Source organism: Misgurnus anguillicaudatus, chromosome 24 (genome assembly GCF_027580225.2).
Source record: "Misgurnus anguillicaudatus chromosome 24, ASM2758022v2, whole genome shotgun sequence".
NCBI classification, from domain to species: domain Eukaryota; kingdom Metazoa; phylum Chordata; class Actinopteri; order Cypriniformes; family Cobitidae; genus Misgurnus; species Misgurnus anguillicaudatus.
The window spans coordinates 24,533,267-24,541,327 of NC_073360.2; positions in this window are offsets into that span (position 1 = coordinate 24,533,267).

The window sequence follows — 8,061 nt, forward strand, 5'->3', positions numbered from 1 at the left end:
CAGGCAATGTTGTACTAAATAGAGGCAGATCAGAAGGAATTGTACAGAAAAACAACAACGATCTCCTAAAGAGCAACTAAAGGTTGCTGAGTTGTTCCCTTGGTAGGGTAGAATATATGGACATACACAAACATTAGGTTTAAATTAGTCTTGCATAGCCAGATCTTCAAACTGATGGCAGAAGGTCTGGGAACTATGGCTGCATTGAATGGCCAAAGAGGCCCATGAGGCCATATGACTAAGAGGTAAAACAACAAATCACGTTTCGCTTTGTGCAATGTCATATTTAGGGACCCAAAATTGGGTCAAAAAGGGGCGAACCCAGCCTGTAAGGTTAAATTAACCCAGAAAATGTGTATATTTGAGCCAGCAGTTGGTTGAAACAACCAAGCATAGGGTAAATTACTACCCATCCTGGGTTGGGTTCGTCTCTTTTTGACCCAATGCTGGTAAAATGTAGCATTAACTTGATTTTCATTCATTCTTATCGTCAATGATGTACACACGTAAGCTTTCCTCTTCGATCAGACAGCTCTGTGTTGTTTCCAATGGTACCGTTAAAGAATGCCACACACACAGAATTCCTGTCTAATTCAACCAATCAGAGGCCGACTACGAATCAGCCAAAGTGTTTCCAGTTAAATGTGCCATATGCATTCGGTGCTCAGCCAACAATCTGTGGGCATGACGTTTGAGGCTGAGACTAGGTTTAAATTTAGCCTGTACTGGGTTGTTTCAATCAATGGTTAGATCAGATTACATTTCCTAGGTTAATTGTGACCAACTATTTGGTTTGTCCGTATTTTACCCAACCATGGAAGGAAACAACCCAGAATTGTTTAGTGTGTGTGCGTGTAAGAGAGTAATAATCAGGTAGAATATTAATGCAGATTCTGAAGTCAGGTTGTGGTGGCATCATTTCATTGACAGATAAGAGGAAATTAGGCAGATCGTGTGAGCGTAGTCTGTGAGTTATACGACCCCCTCTCTAGCCACTAATCTAATGAGAACGCATGCCGCTCATTTAGCGGGTGAGCTGGCGGAATGAAAAACAACCCCATCGTTTAGTTTGAGCCGGAGCCCACAAAACAGCCATCAGTCCATTAGGGCACAATACAGAAACCGGGAACATGGCTGCAGCATATGGTGCATAGTCCAATGGCTCTGTTTAATGTGAATTTTAAAACTTTCTAGTGTGATTTGTAAAAATAAGGGCTGATAGGTGACTGTGATTTTGCTAATCTGTTGTGATGGAACAATGTTTTTATCAACCAGTCAGATTTTATGGCTTGTTGAATTTATAATTTCCTTTTAACTTTAATGGTTAGGCTTTAGGATAGACAGAGAATAGAAACATGTCCTCCTTGGGTTGTTGCTACAGGAAGTTTGACTTTATATGGTCGGCTAAATGAGTACATCAAGAATTATCATAATGTGCTTTCGCAATGAAGTTTTACATTTACTCTTATTGGTTGAGTCGAAAAGTTGCAGAAAGTTCAATATGTAAATGAGATTTGGGGAGCAGTGGTTTGCCATTTAAATAAATCTGTAAGAGAGAAGCTTCCTCCTGTTAAATTCATTTTTGATTTATCGCTCCCTTCTTTTCAATGTTCTGTAAGTATGATTAACCTTGAGTTTATTGCGTAACTGAAGCTAATGCTGCTCATTCTGTCTATCGCTCTTCCTCCATCATTTATTCACATCATGTACACCCTTCACTCTCCTTTATAAGAGAAGAAATCCTGCAATGTCCTCAGGGAGTAAACGGTGAAAGGCCTGAAATATAGTGAATAGTTTCCAACCTAATCCATATTGCAGTATTATTTTCCCATTATCAGTATAACTTTGAATAAGGGTAGCCTAAATATAATTTAAAAAGTGTCTCATTTATCTAAACTGACCCTAATTTTTATTGGTTGAAACACAAAATTGTAGTCTGATAAAATAAGAGCAAGGTTAGGAACAGACCTTTCAGAAATCTTTTTAAAAATGGTCCCTAACTGTCACTGGTACCCTTTCATAAAGTACACCTTAACAGGTGGTTTTCTGGACAGGGCTTATCCTAGTCCCAGACTAAAGCGCATGTTTGAGCTGTCTTAAAGGAAAACACCACAGTTTTTCAATATTTTACTATGTTCTTACCTCAACTTAGATTAATTAATACACACATATCTTTTTTCAATGCATGTCCTAAATCTTTGTACAGCGCGTTGTGAATGTATTAGCATTTAGCCTAGCCCCATTCATTCCTCAGGATCCAAACAGGGATGAATTTAGAACCCACCAAACACTTCCATGTTTTCTCTATTTAAAGACTGTTACATGAGCAGTTACACGAGTAAGTATGGTGGCACAAAATAAAACGTGTCGATTTTTTAGGTGGATAAAAATTGAGAACTATATTGTATGGCGGAAGAACACTTAGTTTGCAGCACTTCGACCTCGGCACGCTTTCATTTTTATCCGCTTTTTATTTTGTGCCACCATACTTACTTGTTTAACTACTCAACAGTCTTTAAATAGGAAAAACATGGAAGTGTTTGGTGGCTTATAAATTCATCCCTGTTTGGATCCTAAGGAATGAATGGGGCTAGGCTAAATGCTAACACAATCACGACACGCTGTACAAAGATTAAGTGTATGGATTGAAATAAGATAGGTATGTATTAATTTTTCTAAGTTGAGGTAAGAAGATAGTAAAATATAAAAAACTGTGGTGATTTCCTTTAATCTAAGAACATCTTGCACTTACATATCTTAACATATATAAGTACCATTGTTTTATCTCAAGATGCACACCACTATTGTTTTTTGTAAAGTATGTTTGTAAAAACTACCTAAATGCCCTAACTAAGACCTAGTCCTGGCTAAATCTATACCCTGTCTAGGAAACTGCCCTTAAAGGAATAGTCCATTTTCTTAAGAAAAATCCAGATAATTTACTCACCACCATGTCATCCAAAATGTTGATGTCTTTCTTTGTTCAGTCGAGAAGAAATTATGTTTTTTTAGAAAAACATTGCAGGATTTTTCTCATTTTAATGGACTTTAATAGACACCAACAATTAATTCTTAACTCAACACTTAACGTTTTTTTTCAACGGAGTTTCAAAGGACTATAAACAATCCCAAACGAGGCATAAGGGTCTTATCTAGCAAAACGATTGTCATTTTTGACAATAAAAATAACAAATATACACTTTTAAACCACAACTTCTCGTCTAGATCCGGTCGTGATGCGCCAGCGTGACCCCACCCAATGACGTCAAGAGGTCACAGAGGACGAACGCGAAACTCCGCCCCAGTGTTTACAAGTGTGAAGAAAGAGGACCGTTCCTACGTTGTTGTATGTGGAATGAGACAAATTAATGTCTTTGTGTCAGTTTATTGTTTACAATGGTCCGCAAATGTGCGTTTTATATATGTAACACGTGACCTTCCTACGTCACAACGCATTTACGTTAAGTCGCGCTGGACCGGACCTAGACGAAAAGTTGTGGTTTAAAAGAACATATTTTTTATTTTTATTTTTAAAAATGACAATCCTTTCGCTAGATAAGACCCTTATGCCTCGTTTGGGATCGTTTATAGTCCTTTGAAACTCTTATGTGTTGTTATGTGTTGAGTTAAGTGTTGGTGTCTTTTAAAGTCCATTAAAATGAGAAAAATCCTGCAATGTTTTCCTCAAAAAACATAATTTCTTCTCGACTGAACAAAGAAAGACATCAACATTTTGGATGACATGGTGGTGAGTAAATTATCTGGATTTTTCTTTTAAGAAAATGGAATATTCCTTTAAGAGTTCATATTAGGTATACTAAATGTATATATATCTGTACCTAATTTGTACATTTTAGGAGCTTTGTAAAGGGTACTGCCCCAGTGACAGCTTGGGAATTTTTTTTACATTTTTTTTCTGACAGTGTTGTGCATAATACTGCATATAGCTTGTGCAGAGACTGCTATGAATAAGCCAATGAAAACTGTGGCACTGTTAAACCAACAGTGTGAGTTTAGGGCACGACTACTTTACTGAGAAAGCAGATTTATTTCCATTGTAATAGCACACCTTTAAACCGTTAGTTTCAGTCCAAACAGAATTAAAACGAACAAGGCAGTACAAAAGCCAGATCAGATGCTTATCTTAGTATGAATATAATCTTGGATCTATTTCATGTACTAGCACACAAACTCTTCACTTCATTTTGTGTTACATAAAGGCATAAATAACACAGGGCAGTCTGGACCCGCACTGAGTCATAGGTTTATGTGCTTCTGACTTGGCCTTGGGGAACGGCCGTGAATTTGTCTGCTGCTGTTAGATTGCAGTCTGTCTGCATTGATGTTACAGCTGTTAGCAGAGGTACAATGCACTTAGATAGATCATGTCTGTCATTTTTTGTGCGTGTGTTATAATGGTATGTGAAAACATCCTTTTTAATCAATGTCTGATCCAGAGTGACCAGTTGTGAAACACGTCCCCCTTCCCGGTTGTTATGAATCACAAAGCCAGCGAGAAAAGTTCAAGTGATGCTTATCTGATATATTGACGCTGTGCTATGCCCAGCATTAATCGTTATTGAAGCCGATGATATTGCTTGTGCTATGTGGGAGAAGGAAAACCAAAATGCATGTCCGCCGGGCTGTTCGTGATTTGAGCTCTTTGTTTAAAAGGTTTCCTAAAACACGAATGAGTTATGTGTGAAGTGAGAGTTTCTTTATAAACAATTACAGTACAGTCTAAAAAATGCTGGGTTATTTTTAACCCATTCAGGGTTTCCCGCAGAAAATTTGTTAGTTAAGGTGGTTCGTGGCAATCAAAGGGGCGGGGCGTACGCGTCATGATGAAAATGGAAATATTTTTATTTAAAACACCCAAATAAAACTTAATTTTGAAGAAACTATGACAGAAAATAAACACATACTAGATTATTAATGAATTAAATGTTTTTAACAGATACCGCTAACGAAAATAGCTGCGTGATGAAGTGAAACTAAAGGGTGATAAACACAAACTAAAGCAGATGTTGTAGAACGTCTGGCGAATGATGATAGATAGCGGGAAGATTGTAAAAACTGATTATTTCCCACTATTAATTACATTATCTTAAAGGAGTGTAACTACTGCATGTAAATAATGCACATAAATAACGTGAGCAAGAGCGCTTAACAATTATATCGAATCAACAGGCACGTGCAACCCAGCTAGCAGGTTGCTCAAACAACAAAATTCACCAGCTAACTTACTTTAAATTTGCAAGAACTATAGACTAATACAATAACAGGCTTAAATAAACCCAAAACATAAGTCCACTTACAGTTCTCACGGACACGTGTTTTATTAACTGGCTATCCTCCAGACAGTGACAGACCACGTCTTTATCTCATTTCGGCCGTGTGGCGCACATGCACGCTCGCGGTGTGAAGCGCGTCCGCACTATTCTCTGAGATGTTTTATCAACTGGCTACTAGTTATCCTCCAGACGGTGAGGAAACACGTCTTTCTCTCATTTGGTCACGTGGCGCACGTGCACGCTTGCAGTGTGAAGCGCGTCCGCTCTATTCTCCGAGATGCACTTGATGGCCTTTTGTGCAGCAAATTTTTTTCTTTTTTTGGACGACCTAGGCGGTAGGGTTTCCCAGCTTAGGCGGGCCGCCCAAATTGCAAAGTGCTGTGGGAATCTCTGTCATTGTTGGGTCCAGTATAAAAATTTTCTGGGTTAATTTCAACCCAATGAATTGACCCAATGCGCTCTCTATTCAAAATGAAATTATATATATAAGTCTTTTTACAATTGTTCAAAATTCCACCTGGTATATTGATAGACCACACTAGTGAGTTATTGACTACAGCAAAAATTTATTTCTGCATAAAACATTATTATTTTTAAACTACATTTTTCTGAAAAATGATACTTTCGTCCCTACTCTTCCCTACTTTATGAGTTTAATATCAAGTGTCCAAGTACTTGATTTGAGCTTGAAAAAAGAAATAAAGTATATCTTCAAGAATATAATCGGTTCACATTATGAAGTAGGTAGGATATGGTTCACTTTGTTCATCAAAAAAGTGAAGCATGTCTAAAGAGCTATACATTTGATTACTATGCTAGGGTACCTTGGGACCAGTTGGTTGAAAGCTATTAAGAAAATGGATAAGAATTGACATTGTACTTCATGTGCTGGTACTTTTCTGGATGTAATGTAGCCGCTGTGACCTGCATAGCCATAGGCACACATTAAAACATATGCATGAAGTGAAGTAAGGTGGGAGGTTGGGTTTGTATTGGAAGGGAACAGGTAGTAGGTGGCAGCAATTTCCTTCACCTCTCTGCCCCTTTGTCCCTTACTCAACCCTCCAAAAAGTGGGGAATATTTAAAAGAGGGAGAAAGAAGCGAATTCTGTCCTTCACTGAAGCAGAAAGAGAAAGACAGAGAGATCGTGTTTGCCAACATGTACAGGAATAAAAGAAGATGTTTGTCTTTCAGTGGATTTGGATGGTAGGTTCATTGTTTCTCTTTAATAGCTTTTTTGTGCTTAAAAAGATTCACTCCAGAGACGTGAGCTACATGCATCAGATTGCATTCTTATTTCTTTATGTATGAGCTAAGTTTGTTGGTTGATGAACTGGTTGATAAAAATACATGATCCTAGTTGTACTTTAAAAATGAAGGTTGTAAATTGGTCACTTTAGAATTTCGAGAAAAATCAATTTAGAACAATTCCCTGTGATATAATGATATTCTATACTGCTAAAATGACTTGCAAAATTACTCAAGACATTACGTCTTGTCTTCTGAAATAAATGATGAAAATCAAGTGAGTTAATGCCTAAAACATTAAAAAAAAATAAAGTTCCTTTTCTTTGCTGGCAGATTATTTTACCTGTTTTAAGCATAAACTTGATTTTCATAACATTTCTTTCAGAAAGCAAGGCTAGGTTGTTTTTGCTCCTCAATGTATTTCAATTTAATGATTTTTAGATACTTACTAAGTAAGATATACATTTTCGTGATGTAGATTTATTTGTCAGTTTATTTTTATTAAATATTTTAAAAGATATACAAGTAAAAAAGATGCAAAAGTCAAATATAACCAAATACTGTAAAAGTAATTTTATTCTAAAATCAACTAAACAAGTATTCTTTAAGCAAAAAAAACAAGAATTAAAAAATACGTAATAGAAATCATATTAACCTATGTCTGCCTTATTTTCTATGCTAGTTAAAAGTTCATATATGTACCACAGACAGGCATACCACACACACACATAGATTTAGAGTATCCATCCAGTTCTTTATAGTTTAACACATTAAAGCAGCTGCCATGCATGTGCATGCATGCACTGTGAGTTCAATGGCAGTGCACCTTGGGGCTATGTGCTGGACCACTGCTGATTTTCTGATAATGGATAGCGAATAAAGACAAAGCGTTCAGTATTTGACAATACACACTGATTACACAAACACGTCACAAATGTGGCCATGACGACACTGGCTTTCATATCTCCCACCTTTGCATATGTGTGCGTCACTCACCGAAGGCAATATGAATTTCATTGTACAGAGAACATTTCGATGATAAGGATAATCAAAACACACATAAACAGAAATTGGACTTGCCAAGCGTTGCAGTTAATTCCCCAAAAAGTTCTTATATTATTGTTTAATCAACTGGGATTTGCAAGTCATTTTAACTTACTATTATTTATCTTGACTACACTGTAAAAAAATACTTGCTGCCTTAATTTTTTTTTAATCAACTTGGATTTACAAGTCATTTCATCTAACTATTATTTATCTAGAGATGAGTTGTAACAACTACAGGTACAAGTTATACTACAGGTTATGAAAAAAGTCAACTTCATTTTATAAGTTGTAACAACTCATCTCTTGTCAAGATAAATAATAGTAAGCTGACATGACTTGAAAATCTTAGTTGATTTAACAAAATAATTTTAAGGCAGCAAAGTATTTGCAGCATTTTTGTCAAATAAACTATTGTTTTATGTTAAACTAGGCTGAATTGACTTGCAAAACCTAGTTGTTTTAACTTCATGC